Source organism: Acinonyx jubatus, chromosome D3 (assembly GCF_027475565.1).
Source record: "Acinonyx jubatus isolate Ajub_Pintada_27869175 chromosome D3, VMU_Ajub_asm_v1.0, whole genome shotgun sequence".
In the NCBI taxonomy this organism is placed as follows: Eukaryota; Metazoa; Chordata; class Mammalia; order Carnivora; family Felidae; genus Acinonyx; species Acinonyx jubatus.
In genome coordinates, this window is record NC_069392.1 from 41696475 (window position 1) to 41714426 (window position 17952).

Consider the following 17952-nt stretch of genomic DNA (forward strand, 5'->3'; position numbering starts at 1 on the left):
AAAGTGCATCATGCACATAACTTCATTCTAAGGTCTGTAAATTAGAGTGATCTTCTAATGAAGGATAATAAGTCGCATTTCCCAGCCTGCTCTTAGGCAGCCACAAGCAGAGCCAACTCTCTGGCTGAGAGAGAAGGGCCCTCTCTCTCTCCATGCTAGAGCCTTTGAGGAGATCAGCAGTCTAAAAAAATTTTTTAATGTTTATTTATTTTTGAGAGAGAGAGAGACAGAGAGAGAGAGACAGAGCATGAGCAGGGAAGGGGCAGAGACAGTCGGAGACACAGAATCTGAAGTAGGCTCCAGGCTTGAGCTGTCAGCACAGAGCCTGATGTGGGACTTGAACTCACGAGCCATGAGACCATGACCTGAGCTGAAGTAGGACGCTTAATCAACTGAGCCACTCAGGCTCCCCAAGGAGGTCAGCAGTCTAAAGAATGGCACCGCTACCCCAGCTGCAGCCATGCTCCTGGCTGCAGAACCAGGCATTGGTGGATCTGCAGAGTTTGGGGAATGGGGATGCTCCAGCCAGTACCAACAAATACTGCCCTCCCTAAGCCCAAAATCAGCCTCACAGTTTGCTAAAGAAAGGGGCAGATGCAGAAGCTAAACAGAGAAAGTAGAACTATATACCCTATGGAGGAAAAAGGTCTTAACATGCAGCCCTACAGAGGATATTTCAGAATATCCTGTCATTTAATTCAATGACAATTTAAGCTTTAGAACAGGATCATTCCTTTGTGTGCTTTAGCAGTGGTCAATCTGTAAATCATCCTTGAGTACCTACTATGTGCCAAACATCGTGCAAAGTGCTAAGTAAGATAGTGAAGGTGAGAGACACAGTTGCTGCCTATGGAGACACAGCAATGGGCAAGAGATTGGGCATGGGAGTCAGACCCAGCTAGACTTTAATCCTGACTCTGTTATGTATTAGCTGGGTGATCCTGGGGATCTCTGAGCCACAGCTTCCACATCCATAACACAGAAATAGTAGTATGTCCTATAGAATGTTTTGTAGCATTTCTAGTACATAGCAATCACTTGAAGACAAGTTATAATTATTATATGGTAATGTGTAAACGCTGATGAATACATTCTCTTTGTAAATTAGCCTTTAAATGTCCTTCATGAGCATATATTCTGCCTTTCCAGCGAGAGGCAGAAACCACCTTTTTCTTTTGTATCCTCCACCTGTTTGTAACATAATGATGGCTGCCTCCATCCCCACACCAGTGCCCTAGACCACCTATAAGAAATAGGCCAGAGGGGTGCCTGGGTGGCTCAGTCGGTTAAGCATCTGACTCTTGATCTCGACCTGAGACTCAGGTCATGATCTCAGGGTTCATGAGTTTAAGCTCCACACCGATGGCACAGAGCCTGCTTGGGATTCTGTGTCTCCCTCTCTCTCTGCCCCTCCCCCATTCAAGCATATACTTTCTCTCTCTCTCAAAATAATATACTTTAGAAAAAAAAATAGGCCAGAAAATTACAGAGTTGAGAATTATGGGTTATGATGCTGCTCAGGAAAAATTAATGGGGTAACAGCAAAGGAAAGAATTGTAAGCAAATATTACTGTGGTTAGGTGTCTTGCTCTAGTCCCAAAACAGAAAGCTGGAAGGTTTTTTTGGTTTTTTTTTTTTTGTTTTTGTTTCAGAAAGCTGAAAGTTTTGCTCCTTACTCTCTTTAGTCAAAACCAGTCTACACTACAGGCTCTGGCCCTTAAAGCAGTGAAAAGATTAAGTCTATAGAATATATTGATTGTTATTATGTAAATTTACATAGCATGTATATGTTCCCATAGAATACTACAGTTGTGAGTTCCACAGAGATTTACCTGTTCCTGAATCACATGAAATATTTTTCAATTTCCTCATTCTGAGATGAGAAAATAAACTGTTTCTTCTGAGAAATCAACAGCTTTCCTAATGAACCAAATGTTCTCCAGTACAAAATCATTTGCCTTCCAAAAAGAGATTATTTTCTCCCTTCATCAACAAGAGATGGAGTCCGCTGCTTTTAATTCAGATGGTACTCTAACATAAACCAGTTCAAGAATGTCTTCATGCATTTCTTGGCTATTTCAAGAACTTATCATAAGAATGTATTTTAAAATATAATCAAATAGTTGTATCGAACATGGTTTTCCATGTTTTATCAAAAGTTACATTGATATCTTCTTAGGGAAGAATAGGAATAAATTCAGTTATAAAATTCAATACATTCTTCTTTTTCTCATAAACAAGGATGATAAAAGGGAGGTTAGAGTTGACAAGGGGAAAAATTATCATTTAATGTTTCCAAGAAAGTCACTGAGCATAGAAGAAACTGTCACACAGTTTCAGCCCTTCAGGAGACTCACAGCTCCTCTTGGATGCTCCTAAAAGAATTAATGAGATAGACAATGGCTTGATGGGGAGTAAACTCTCCATAATCTGGCCACCATTCCTAACTCTTGCTTTATTCTCCAGCCTTCTGCTGCTCTGTCCGCTCAGCTTGACATGCCTATTTATATGTACTCTCATAAGACCCAACCTCTCCAGACTTCAGCCAGCTTGCTCCTCCCATGAACTGCTAATGGACCCACACTGGTTTGTCCCAGCCTCCCTCCACCTGGGCCCTGCCTTCAGGGGCAGCCCTGACAAGGTTTGGTTGTACCCATAGGGGTTGATTCCAACAGCCAACTGCTTGTTTTTAATGATTTAATCTGCTCAAGACTAGCAGCTGGATCAGATGATACCTTGAGACTTCCAGTTTATAAGTAAATATTCTAACAATTTATGAATAAATCTTCCCAGTAGAGCCAGACAGAGAAATGTCCTACCCATTTAAAACCTAAACAGAGAAAATATGACTGGTAGTAAAATAATTTAACCTCCATACCTATTATTAGCAACAGACTAGCAGACTGGTTTAGTCCTTTCAAAACTGCAGGCTTTTCTATGGCGTAGATGTGTGATAAATCAGGGGATGGGGGCCAATAAGGGGGGTAGTGAGATGAGCATCTCTATTTTAGCCTAAGAGCAGATTATCCCTCACCTCTGAGGTTTGGATAAAAAAGAAAGAAAGCTGAGGAAAGCAATTAAGATGGCTTAATAAGGGTCTGAGAAGGTTTTGCTGCAAGCAATAATACAGCTTGGATAGTGGAAGGCAGGAAGAACGCTTCAATCCTATTTAGAACATCTAAAGCCAGATCTGCATGTGGAACTGAATGAACACTGGTCATTTGTATTTGGATAATTCACCAGTTGCCACTAAGAAATTACCCTAGGGAATGCTTTCTGGGAAGGATATGGGGGAAGGGAGCAAAGGACAGGCTGTGTCCTTTCACCTGATTGTTCAGAGCCTGGACTCATTTGCATAGCCCTCTGAGGATGAAGTCTTTTCTGCCATTTGGTAGATTGCCATCAAATTTCAAATGACATGATGCACGGTAGATTTATGCACCATGAAGCGGATACTGCAGGGGTTTGGTGTATTTGTGTTTCATTTCCAGTTAAACAATACACAGGGGGCTGTCACACTAACAAGGTTTATAATGATTGACTTGTTCAGCCGTATCGAGACCTTTACTTCAATAGAGCAGAAGCCTCAATAAACAGGAAATTTATATTTGAACAGATGTCTGTCTAGAAGGGTGGTACCATGTTTCTGCCTGACTTGGTTCAGAGAGAATCAAACACGTTTACCTCCCACCCCACAAGCACAGCATACAGCTAAATTCTGGACAATTTGCAGAATCTCTGGGTCACTAGCATCCTACTCTTCTAAAATGGAATCCCTTAAAATGTGTGTTTAAGTCTTCTGAAAGAATTACCACATATAATTCAATATTTGGCTGTGCTCATTTTAAACATGAATTCATGATTTTGAAAAATGCATACATCATACGAGAACAAAAAGAAAGCATTTTTATCCCTGTTTTGCAGCACTTTAATTCCCCAAGCCTCAATATTTTCAACTATAAATTAGGAATAGTAAAACCCGCAGTAAGAGGTTGTTATAAAAATTAAATAAGAAAGATTCTATGAAAATCTAGCACATAGTTGGTGTCCAATAAATGTTTATTTAAAAAAAACACACAGATGATATAAGTGTCCCTCTAGGTATACTTGGTTTCACCTTTGGCAGATGAATTCAGATTATTTGTGACAGAATTAAGAACAGTCAGAACATTTAGGAACAGAGCAATGCAGTATATAGAGAGGAAAAAAATGCTTCCCTAGAACTTGATGTATCCAGTGAGCCAGACAAATATAATAAATGTGGCCACTGCCAGGGACTGGGTCCCTGATGAGCTAGATGAAACTTGCTAAGTATTAAGATATAAAAGAGTCAAGGGACAGGTGAAGAAAGTGATTTCTTCCTTTGGATTCAAAAATACCTAGGTATTTGATGGATGAATGAACGAATGAACGAACGAACAAAAGAATCAACACATCCTGACATAATCAATCACCCCCAATTGATCCAGGGTTTTTTATGAACCATTTACTGATTCAGCATATATTGCTGGACCCAAATCACATGCCAGACACCGTGCTAGGCACTAAGGATACAGAGGTGGGAAGACAGACATCTTCCCGGAGTTCATAGTCTAGTGTGGAGACAGATAAATATTTGCATAAATAAAGATAAGAATTGTGATAAGTGCTATGATGGAAAAGTACAGAATACTATGAAAGAGTTTTTATATCTTAGGAACCTAACGTCTGGGACCTGAGGTATGTGTAGGAATCAGACAGATAAGAAGTGGGGAGAGTTCCAGGCAGGGGGAAACAGCATGTGGGAAGTCCCTAAAGCAGGAAAGAGCTTTAGGCATTCTGAGAAATGGGAAGAAGGCATTAGTGGCTAGAATATCATAAGCAAAGGGAAGACTGGCAAGAGTTGGCAGGAACCAAACCCAGCAGTCTTACTGGCCTTGTTGTTTACTTTGTAGTTTATCCTAAATGTAATGGGAGCCAATGACTTGATCAAATTTTTGCTTTTAAAAAATTATTCTGACTACAGTATACTGAATGAATAAGAAATATAAAATGGATATGCGGATATTATTAAAAAGCTATTGCAGTCACCCTAACAAGAGATGATGTTGGCTTACACTAGAATGTGGAAATGAACTTAATATGCATTTTTGAAGTAGAATTATCAAACTTGAAATTCAATTAGCGCTGGCCAAGGCAACAGGACAGATAGTGGTACTACCCACTAAATGGAATATACCAGAAGAGCAGATTGGGGAGAGAGAGCAATGGGAAAACATCAAAAACTTAATTCTGTACAATCAAGTTTGAAATGTCTACAGCCACTGAAGCGGATGTGTCTAAAACACAGTTGTACCTAGATTCTAGAGCTCAAAAGAGAAGTCAAAGCAGAAGATATAAATTGTGAAGTCACATGCATATACAAACAATAAACAAAATCACAAGAGTAGCTGCGGCTGCCGACAGAAAATAAAGAGGATGAAGAGAAGAGGGTTTAGTTATTTTAAATTATTTTAAATTTACATCCAAATTAGTTAGCATATAGTGAAACAATGATTTCAGGAGTAGATTTCTTAATGTCCCTTACCCATTTAACCCTTCCCCCCTCCCACAACCCCTGACAGTTTTTATCTTGAATGGACATTGGATCACCCCAAATATTTTTCTTAATCTATAGAGACAGCCATTTAATTTTCCTTATTTTGTTCATATGTGATTGTTTGATGGTTTAGTATTTCAAAGTAGGGTCAAAAAGACTGGGAAGGAGAAGCCATGGGATGGGAGGAAACCAAGGGTACTTGGTGCCAGGGGGTAAAAGAAGAAAGCATTTCAATAAAGGAACGTAGACTATTGCTGCAAATAAAGTAAAATGGGAACTAAAATGAGTCCATTGTATTTAACACATGCAGGTAATCTTTGGAAGTCCTGATATAATGGAGTTGTGAGGACAGAAGCCAGGCTGGAGTGGGTTAGAAGTCAGAGGTAAGGAAGTTCAGGGGCATGGGCAAACAAGGCCTGTGGTGATTGAAGTACAGTGATGAGAGAGAGACTGGGATCCAAGAAGGGTGGTAGTGGCAGTTGTTTGTCATCTTTATTGTTGTTGTCATTGTGGCTGTTCCTGGTGGGAAATACTGTAACATGTATTAATACTGATCAAATAGATCCAAATAGATGGGAAAGACTAGAGGGAGTGGAATTCAAACCACACAAGGAGGAAGTAGACTTGGACAAGAGGAGTGGTGTGTCCTCCATTGGAAGGTATGAAAAGAGGGCACAGATGCAACTATACAGCATAGATCATGTGAAGGGAACATGGGGAGTTTCCATCTAAGAGCATCCCTTTTAAATATGAGACAAGGTCACCTTCTGAGACTGAGGGAGGGTGGAAAGTTTGAAGGAACGTGGAGAAGAGATGACATAGTCCTTGAGGAAAGAAGGATGGAGCTTACTAGACAAAATAGTGCTAGTTTTGCCATGGACTGGGGAGAAACCAGTTAAGTTTGGTTATGGTGCAACACAGTGTTACCATCTGCCAGGTTGTGTGATATTCTCCAGTGATGCCATGCCATGACAGGTGGCCCATGAGAAATTGGATGGCTGGGTTCATCTAGAGCTGGAGTGTAATCAGGTGGGGTGGGGGGGCAGAAAGAGAAAAAACATGAGGGTTTTGCAACAAAGGAATGGTTGTAATGAACAATGAAGGACAAGAGGGGCTAATGGGAAGGCAGTGAAAGGGCCAGTGGACTGGAGATGCAGGGGGCCAGTCAGCAAGCAAGCAGGAAAGATACAAACAGTAGGTTTCAGGAATCGGGATGTGCAATTTAGATATTCTGCAGAGGTGGAAGCCTCTGGTGATGACAGCCATCACCATGTAGCCATGGAAGAGGGTTGCCTAACAAAGGACTGAAGGAGAAAGTCATTGTAGATGAAGTGTTCAAAACCTGAAATTTGAGATGTTGAAGAAATTTAACCGTGGATATTTAAGTTACCAAGGAAGACAGAGGTTGAAGTGGACAGAAAGATTAAGCCATGGTTCTAAAGTCTTTAGTGAGAGGGTAAATACTAAAGAGATTTACTCGCTAAAGAGTAACCAAGTTACAATGAAGAAAAGGAGAATGTGGTACAGCTGAATGGTTTGAGCCTCAAAAGACTAGGAATTTTTATAAAAGGAGAGGGTAGTTATGGTCTAAAAGTATCAAGAGGGTGGAAGGAAGACACCTACCCTCAAGCCCAACCCCACAATAAATCAAGTAGGAGAAAATCACCTTTACTGGAGAAAATCTCAAGGAATATATAACAACAATAACTACAAATGTTTTGAGTGCCAACCTTATACAAAGAACATTTTACACATAACTGGTTTATAAAAACCATAATGGTTTACAAAAACCATTAGGTATTATTCCCATTTCACAGATAAGGAAAGTTTAGACAGAGTTAAATAACTTGAATTAGTCACATATATTACAAATGACAGCTGAAGCCATAACGTGAAGAAAAACTACAGTTATTAAAATGTTTTTGAGGGCTTATTATACTGACAAGATGCAATGCTTCTTTTATAATTAGAAGGATCTTGAAAAGCCATTATTCTATGGACAAACGTTGAAGTAGTAGAAGTCCTGTGGACTGCCACATTCAGGAAAAGGTGATTATTTCACCCTGTGTCCTTGAGGAAGGAACCATTCTTGGTCCCTCCCATTCCCTCTCTTCTCCTTTGTCTCTCTTTCCTCCTACAATACAAACTCATGAAATCCATGTCCCATTTATCTTTGTCTCCCCTGAGTCTCACACAGTGCCTGACACACAGTAGTTGCTCAACAAGTATTTGGCGAAGTGGAACAAGGAAAATATCCAGACTAAACCAATCCACAGACCTTCTCTTATTACTAAGACAAGGAGAGGGGAGAAAAGAATGCAATGGTTTCTCTTACTGCCTCTCCAGCCACTCAAGAAGTCAGAAATGTGGCCACTTTATTTTACCTAATGGTAAAGTGACTAACTGTGCATTCTGAACCTTTAGTTCTTGGTCTGGAGTCAGGCCAAAAAGTCCACAGGTACATGGATCCAGGCCTGACATTGGAAAGGGTGTGGACACAGCTTAGGGCCAAAGCACTCTAATTTAATCCACCATCATCATCCCGCTGTGTACCTACAAAACATGCCAACCACTCCATGAATGGTCCCAACACCCCATCTCCACCCTTCTAAGAGACTGCAGTACACAGAATCGAAATAGTTTTTGGTGTTTTGTTTTGTTTTGTTTTGTTTTGTTTTGTTTTGTTTTTTTTCATGTCATTAAAATGCTTCTTTTCTCTAGGGACCCTGGGTGGCTCAGTCAGTTAAGTGACTTCAGCTCAGGTCGAGATCTTGCAGCCTGTGAGTTCAAGCCCCGCATCTGGCTCTGTCCTGACAGCCAAAAAAAAAAAAAGCTTCTTTTCTCTTTTTAATATTTCAGTATTTCAAGAGGAAGGAGGAAACTGCTGGTTGCAGTGTTCCAGAAGTTGTCAGTATTCCCCTGCATCTGATTATTTCCTTAGAGGAAAACTGTTGTGTTGATGAGGCTCCAGGTGTGTCCTTTCAAGGACAGAGGTAGGATGGTGATCTGGGCCAAAGCTATAGACTAAGAAAGATCAAAGGGAACCCCCAAAGGGATCCACTTTGGATCATCCTATATCTTTATCAGTCTGCTCAGACTCTCCTAAGGGGGATACAAAAACACTGAGATCCATTTTCGAACTTCTAACTAAGTTTTATTGGCTCAGTAATGTCAGCAGGTAGTAATGCCAATGCTTACTACATGCCAGACGCTTTACTGAGTCCTTAAATGCTTATATTGTGTAATTCTTACTAAAGTTACCAGAATATATTATAACTATCCCCATTTTATACATAAGGAAACTGAGGCACAGAGGTATTGCTCACAAGCAGAGGTGGGACTCAAACCCACACCTCTCAGGCTCCACTGCCCTACTGTGTGATCATCATATAGCAGTGCTTCCCAGAAGACAAAACCTACAGGTTCTACTGCAATTTGGTAGTAGTAGCCCTGTTAGCCAAGATTCAAAACTGAGTCTTTCCCTGCCCACCCATCTGTCCTTATCTCCTTTTCTGCAACCCAAACAATAGAGGTGGCAGAAAAGATATTAAGTCTGCCAAACACGAATAGAAATGTCAGAAATGAGGGGTGCCTAGGTGGCTCAGTTGGTTCAGCCCAGGTCATGATCCCACAGTTCATGGGTTCGAGACCCACGTCAGACTCTGTGTTGACAACTTGGAGCCTTGAGCCTGCTATGGATTCTGTCTCCCTCTCTCTGCCCCTCCCCCACTCATGCTGGCGCTCTCGCTCTCTCTCTCTCTCAAAAATAAATAAACATTAAAAAAACAATTTAAAAAAAAAAGAAATGTCAGAAATGAGGTTGTGAGCCTTAACAGAAACACAAGAGTTAAAGTCCTCTGGGTTGCTTTATTTTCAGAATATGCCAGAACAGACTGCTCCAGATTCTGTGAACCTGATGTCAAACACTGTGGGAGGTTAAGGTTCACAGTGCTGGAATTATCACCTGGGGGCTCTAGCCCACAAAGAGAAGGCATTCCTTCTTCCCACCACCTTCCCAGTAAGTGGCAAGAAAGCAAAAGACGTGGTGAGTCTGTTTTCTGTCACTAATCATGGCTGCAGACTCCCATGGACGCTATGAGAATAGGATCTCAGGCAGTAAAAAGAGGTGGGTGTCATAACTTCAACAACATGAGGAAGAGGAAAACAGATCTGCAGGAGTCTGGGGAACAGAATGTAAGAGAACGTGAAATGTTCTTGGTTTCAGTCACATATACAAATTATGAACCAGTTGGGACTCATCAGAAATTTTTTGTGGGCCAACTTTGCAGTGAAATGCTTTGCTCAGTCTGGAGAAGTGTGAAGAACTGGCAGCTGACTTAGGATGGCTTGTTTTGAGTTAAGTCTGGGTTCACCCCACAGTTTACATCTCCAGAGCCCTCCAACACCCAGCTGAGACGGCAACTGCAACCACAGGACTCCCATGGAGAAATTTGTCACTGGAGACATCACACGCAATTCAGCCTAAAGAGTGTGCTCTAAGTGGCTACTGGATGACTCACAAAATCACCTGAACCAGTGTGCATCTGAACCAGATGCTACAGTGTGCAGCTCCCCTTCCCAAACAAACAGGGAGGGCACTCAGTCCTGGGTGCTAGGAACTCACTTCCAACTTTCTCAAGACCATCCCATTACCTTTCATAGGTAACCCAGCAAAGGTAGTACGATGAGTAAACTGGGGCACAGAAGAGTAGCTGACCTGCCCACATCCAGGTTGTAAGTTAACAGAGCCAGGATCCAAGCCACTCACAATACAGACAAGGGTCCACTCTGTACCAGGACTGTGTTTATCCAAGACGACTAAGACACTTCCCCTCCTCAAGAAATTGACAGTCTATTCAGGTGTGCTTCATCTCATGGGTTTCAAATCCAGGTTTTTCAGCCACTTTTAAAATACTATAACTACCCTAAAGCATTTATTGTCTATATCATTTGTTTGAGACTTAGCACAGATTATCTCGAATGATAGTTCTCTTCCTAATTGTGTGGGACATATTTATAACTGGATTTTAAGCTATTTGAAGGTGAAGGCTGTGCGACATAAACCTTTGTGTCCCTGTACCTAGCACTGTATCTTGCACTTGATGGTGTGACTCAGTAGGTCCTTTCTGACACTGTTGGTGGTAGTGCTCATGGGGGAGACTGATGGCAGTTGGAAGAATTTGGGTTTCGGAGAATTTGTTCCCTCTATACCAACCAAAGGTGTGTTTACAGGAACATATTATATGATTAAAATTCATTTAAACATGAACTACAAACTAGAATGATTAATTCAAAATATAGGCTTTTGAGCCAGACTATCTACATTTGAAATCACTCCCACAACCGGCTTTTTAGCTGTGTGCTTAGCCTGTTACTTAATTTCTCTGTGCCTCAGTATCCTTATCTGTAAAATGGTAACAGTAACAGTAAGGACCCTGAGAAGATTACTCAAGTTAATATATGTAAAACACTTAGAACAGTATCTGTCACATAGTAAGTGCTGAACAAAACTTAACTCTTATTGTTTTATTCAAATAATTTTACTTCAGTGCAATTAATATATAGTCATATTGGGGCACATGGGTGGCTCAGTCGGTTGAGCAACTGACTCTTGATTTTGGCTAAGTTCATGATATCATGGTTCATGAGTTGTAAGCTCACGCTATAAACATGGAACCTGCTTGAGATTCTCTCCCTGCACCTGCCCCACTCTTGCATGCACCTGCTCTCTCTCTCTCTCAAAAGAAATAAATAAAAACTTTAAAAATATATATATATAGGGGTGCCTTGGTGGCTCAGACAGTTAAGCAGAGGACTTCGGCTCAGGTCACGATCTCATGGTTTGTGAGTTCAAGCCCCATGTTGGGCTTTGTGCTGACAGCTCAGAGCCTGGAGCCTGCTTCAGATTCTGTATCCCTCTCTCTGTGTCCCTTCCCCACTCTCACTCTGTCTCAAAAATAAACAAACATTAAAAATATATGTATATGTATGTATATATGTGTGTGTGTATGTGTGTGTGTGTATATACATATATATATATAGTCATAAAATTGGCAAAGGCAAATCATAGACAACAAACCCTGTTCATGCATTTAAAGAGTAACTTCTAAGTCACATCCTAGGTTCAGTATGCATTTAGTTCAATGCTTCTTCAGCTATGATTAATAACTTATTCAACAAATATTTATTAAATATCCATTATATGCTAGAAGACAGAGACATAGACTATGGCTTCTCTCAAAGAGCTTGCAGTCCAGGGGTGAATTTAGCACAGGAAATGCAGGGACAAGAAACAGCACAAGGTACTACGGAACACAAACAAGGGACATATAACCCATCTTGAAGTTGTTAAAGGGGGTCTCTGTACCAAATTTTGAAGAACAAGTAGAAGTGAGCCAGATAAGGAAGGGAGGGAGGAATTGATGAAAATAATAATTACATTTATAATTATAATACCATGTGTTTCCATAAGTCTATAATTTACAAAATGTATCAATTATCTTATTTAATGAAAACTGATTGGTTCCTAGTCCAAAATGTGGACATATGAGCTGCACCAGACCAATCAAGGCCCTTCTCTGAGTATTTTTTGAATTTGAGCTGTGAAGAATTGTGTCTTTATCTCTCGGTCACAAGTTACAGAGGTGGGAGGACAAAGCAGCCTACACAGCCATGTCCCCTGCTGAGCAGAGAAGCAGCTGGTAAGAGAGACTGAGGCTTGCAGGCAAAGAGACAGAAATGAGAGAGATGATGTTTGATGTGCGGGATCCAGTAGCCAGCTCCACCCTGCCCTTTCTACTTGGGATCACATGCACTGCTGACCACAATGAATACCTATAATAGCACTGCTGATGAGCATCTATTGGGTGTTTAATATGTACCAAAGCTGTGCCAACCTCTGCACAATTCCAGTAGCACCAAACTCTTTTGTAAAATGTGTTGCCAGGCCAGGAATAGAATGAGCTAGCATATAGGTGCCTATTTCTCATTGACTTATCCAACAGCTAAGAACGGTCTCACTTGAGCAGAATCACTGGATAGTCAGTGTAGACAATGAAATCTAGTTGCTGGTTGCTCTTTTTTAAACCTCCTTTTGTTTACTTGCTCTATAATAGTCCAAAGATGCCTTGTACTCTGGAAAAGACAATTGTTTAAATGTAGACAGTTTTTGGCCCACTGCAGGCTGGAATTTGGAAGGCAAAGGAGAGACCAGCTCTATGAGCATGCTTTTCACAGAGCCTGCTTCCTGACCTGCCATCAACTTGCTACTGACACCTCTAATGCTATGAGCCCCACACCATCCCTATGCCCAACTCATCTTGAGACAAATACCTGTCCTCTCTCAGCAATGGCTACTTGGGTGTTAATCGTCACACCGTCCATCTGCACCTCTCAGACAAGGTGCACGCTCTAGCAAGTGATCAGAAGGGTCTTTAAAATATTCCTGTAGTCCCCAGCACTTCTCTCTTTTCAGATGCAAATTATTCCTCCATCCACAAAGGCAGTTTACTCTATGCCACAGCTCCAAACTGCCTGCATGTTCATCTCCAAAAATACAAATCCTCCTTCTTCAATGTTCTGCTTATTGCTATTGCCAAAGACACCTAAAAATAAGTCGATTTCCACACCACACAAAGCATTAGAAAAATAACAGCAATAGAACCTCACAGCAGTTCAGCCCCTTACGGTATTCCAAATACGTGTGATTTACCCCACCAATATTTTTAACAATATGGGGATTGTGTAATGCAATTTGGACAGATATTGTTACCCCACTTTACAGATCACAGAGAGCATATCTATTTCCTCAAGTTACCAGACTGTAAGTGACAGAGCCAGGCAAGCACCCCACGCATCTTGCATATTACACTCTGAGAAGAGGGCAACCATTATAAGGATACAAATCCCAAACTAGTAATAAAAATCATTTAAGTTTAAAACCTTGATTACCTTGTCCTTCATTTTCTTTTGGGAATATATGATGCTTGGCTTTAACAGATATATATTATGTTTGGAGAGAAATACTTTATTGCTTTTTTTTTAATGTTTATTTATTTTTGAGAGAGAGAGACAGAGACAGAGTGCACGTGGGGAAGGAGCAGAGAGAGGGAGACACAGAATCCGAAGCTCCAGGCTCTGAGCTGTCAGCACAAAGCCCAACGCAGGGCCTGAACCCACAAACTGTGAGATCATGACCCAAGCTGAAGTCAGACGCTCAACCAACTGAGCCACCCAGGTGCCCCCATATCTCCTTTGAATAAAGAGTCTAAATGTTTCCAAAAATAACACAATTCATTTTCATTAAGGGCTCTGTGTGGGATGAGGGACAGTGGCTCTTATGCAAACCATTTCTCATCTCATACCTCGAAATGACAATGAAAGAGCAGTGCAAAACTGACAGAAGATGTCCCTTTAAAAAAAAAAAGGACTTCAGACATGGCTTTTGGAGCAATATGTCTGAATGTCTCCCACACTTTACATCAGTATAGTTTACTGGTAGATAAGTCAGAAAATTCCAGAGAAAAATGTTTTCTTCCCAGTTCCTTCCCCAAGAGAGATTTTAAATGTTGATTACTTTCTTTTTAGAGAATCTGTGTTCATTCAAAAGGGGAGTTTTCTCATCCTCTTCAAAACAATCACCACACAGCCCAAGAGTCAAGCAACACAGTCATCAATGGAACCATTTTGGTGGTGCCCTAGTGTCCTGAGAAGACTCAATGCAAAGACAAAATGACAGGAACTTGAGCTGCAGCAAATAACTGGGGATTGTGCCACACAGCCCATGGCAAAGAAACAGCCAAACACTTTTTGTAACTGCAAAGTTAAAACAATAACAAAATTTTGCGCATGACACTCCATACTCTAGCCTCCAGGGGTCACTGTTAAATGTCACAGCTAGTTCTCCAACCAGCAAGTCTCCAAGGACCTAAGTCAAAAAAATTTTCTCCAGCCAGAACTTTATTTAAAAAAAAAAAAAGTTTATTTTTGAGAGAGAGAGAGAGAGAAACAGAGCATGAGTAAGGGAGGGGCAGAGAGGGGGAGACACAGAATCCAAAGCAGGCTCCAGACCCTAAGCTGTCAGCACAGAGCCCAACGTGGGGGCTAGAGCTCATGAACCGCGAAATCATGACCTGAGCCAAAGTCAGACGCTTAAATGACTGAGCCACCCAGGCGCCCCCAGAAGTTTCATAACCCTTGCCAAATATAGACAACTCCTTTTGACAGAATATTTTAGGAACTTGACATTCTTTGACATATCTCTTATTTTTCTTTGAAACAATCTTCATTGTCATGGTTTTATACAAATTTTTTTTTCAAGGAACAAAAAGTGATTATTTTTTTTAACACTTCACAGCTAAGCAAAGTCCACATAACTTGCATAACTCATGAAGCACCCATGAATAATACGTATTGCTTCTTCTTCTAAAGTTATCCATTTTTCACTTCTATAGAGTTTAAAAATATATAGAAACAAGGAAGGTTAAATTCAGATGTGGGCAGGAAAAAGGCCCAGAAAACAACTTGAATAGGAGGATTATATATTATATATGTATGTGTGTACATATGTATGTATACACACACATACATATATATATATATATATATATATATATATATATATATATATATATACATACATATAGAGAGAGAGAGAGTGGTCATGCAGATAAGAACAGAATTATGTATTATATATTCAGTATACTTACATATGTAATGTAACAAGCATGCTGTTAAAATCCCACAAAAAGGATATTAATGTATTATTTTTAAATTATCTTAGCAAGTATACAAAAGTAGCAAAATCATTTATCCTAGTTTCACCAACAACACTAAAACAACCAAAAACTGAGAAGTTGTTTTAAACATAAGGTTATTTAAATTTGTTTTTAGCCCATAACAGCTTTTTCCAAACTGAGTTCCCCAGTCAAATAGTTCAAAAATGCTACAAAACATTTCCTTCTTTTGGAGAAGTAAAATGCACAGAAAGAGAGCTATGTAACCTAGCTTTTTAACATAGCATTTTGTAAACTTATTTAACCACTGAACATGTTATTCATGGAATATCTTTTAATTTCTCATGCAATCTATCATAACAAACAATAAAAATATTAAAATATAAACACAGTTTGGAAAACGCTGGCCTAGGGTTTTAATGAGTGCCAAGTAGATTTAAGAATTTTTAAATGCTATATATATTTATTTTATTTTGTTCTTGATTTTTGAAATTGCCTTTTGGGAGACTATCTTATTATCCAGAGAATTTTTTACAATACATATTATAATCCAAGTTTGTCAATTTCATTTCCCATTATCATTTTCTGATTCTCTAAAAATTTATAGTCACCAAGCTTTATCATTTCACACAATACTAATATTTTGTATTTCTCCAAAAAAAGCTCAAAGTATACTGCAAGCATTTTGTGACTCATTTTCATAACACTACTGTGACACAGGTAGAGATTAATTGTTCCATTTCACAGATGTAGAAAAGGCATCTTAGACAATGAGTAATAGTGTGGAAATAAAACTCACTTATTGAGCCTTCAGAATGTAATCTTTCATCCAGATGGCAATGTTCCTCTACAAATTAAAAGTTTAGTTCTCTCTGTGTGCCCAGCTCCTAGGGAAAAAAAATAAAATAAAGAACAAGTGGAAAGTACTATTGATGGTATCTTCTCCACAATAGAAACATTTGATCAGGATCTTTCCCACAAGGATTCTGAATAACAAGGTAAGGGAGCAACCCCCTCCAGGCAGTAGAAGAAAGCACTTGGTGATATAATTCTAATGCAGAGCCAAAGAGCTTAGTATCAGTCATCAATTTACAACCATCTATTTCCTTTTCAAGAGCTAACAGGGGCTGTGCAGACTCATTTGCCCTAGGCCACAAAATAAAACACAGAACAGTCAAATCAGTTGAAATAATTTTAAATCTCTTAAAATAATGGAATCTTCTGCGTTTGTTGAATAGGCTTGAAAAGTCACTGGTTACTAAATCAGTTATTGTTGTTATGCTCACTTTCAAATGGTTTGGCGGCTATCGTTTAAGGAAAAGCTTCCTAAACAACATTCCCAGTTCCTTCCATCCTCAGAGTATGTGCACGCGCGCATACACACACACACACACACACACACACACACACACACACACACACACATCTTCTGGTCCCCAAGGGGACATCTCTGTTCCTTTCAAAATCAAAAATCAGAAAAAGAAACTATTGGATTTTTTTCTTCTGCAACATTTTCATTCTTAACATTTAACCTTGCTTCCTGGTGCATTTTGCCTGGCAGAAATATTTATTTGGACAAAGACCCATTTGTGTCTCCATTCCTACTGGGACAACCCAGCCTGCTTTCCCTGAAGCTCTCATTTCCACACCTAAGCATTTAGTTCTCATCTCTAAGCTTAGGCTAATTCTTAGCCAATTCTTTCACTATTCAAAGGGAAGTTAGGAGCCAGCTGAGCTTTGATGCTGGAATAATGCTCAGTTCCTTTATCACTGCTGCTCTTCTGCCTTTTGAGGCCCCCTGGGAACTAATGTCTAGGCCCAGAATCTCAGGCCAAGGCTGGGCTCAGCTTCTGGCTGCTCCACCCCCCCAGATGCCACCCACTGCCTTCATGGTTTCCATGATTTCCATCCCCTGTCACCCACTGCTCCTGCCCCTGGCCTCTGCCAGACCGTGCAGATCGTTTTCCATCACTGGCCACCAGGCGAGCTCCTGGAAGACCTGGCCAGCCTGAATGCCATCTGTCCTCCAGTACCTTCCTCAGCCACCTGGACAGTCTGTCAACATACTAAGTCCCAAGCACTTGAGTGTAAGCATCCAGAATGTTCAACTGTTCCAAAGACACTGACAATCTGGAAGAACCAGAGTCTGAAAGTTTCACTAGCCAGACAGTAGATACCCACCTGCCAAGTACAGAAAAGATGCTCAATACATACATATTGAACAAACAGCTGAGTGCTGGCCACTGCACACAGATATCTCTGACCCCAGCATCTGCCCCTCCCTGTAAAACTGACCACCAGGCATAAGTGAGGAGAACCTGAATTGTCAGATTAAGGTATGGTGGCTCACAGCAGAGACTTTGGATTCAGACTGCCATGACTCCATCCCATGCCCACCACTTACTGACTATATAATCTGTGGAAGGCTATTTGGCCTTCCTCACCTCAATATTCACATCGATAAGACGGGGGAGAGAATCGCTTTCCACATGAGGTTTCTGTAAAGACTAAATGAGCCACATAAGGGACAATGTGAATCCCTAGGCTAGAACTGGCACTAGAGAAATGTTAACTATTATTAGCATTAAGTAACATCACTTACACACAAAAGGGGGAATGAGAAATAAAACAAACAAAACA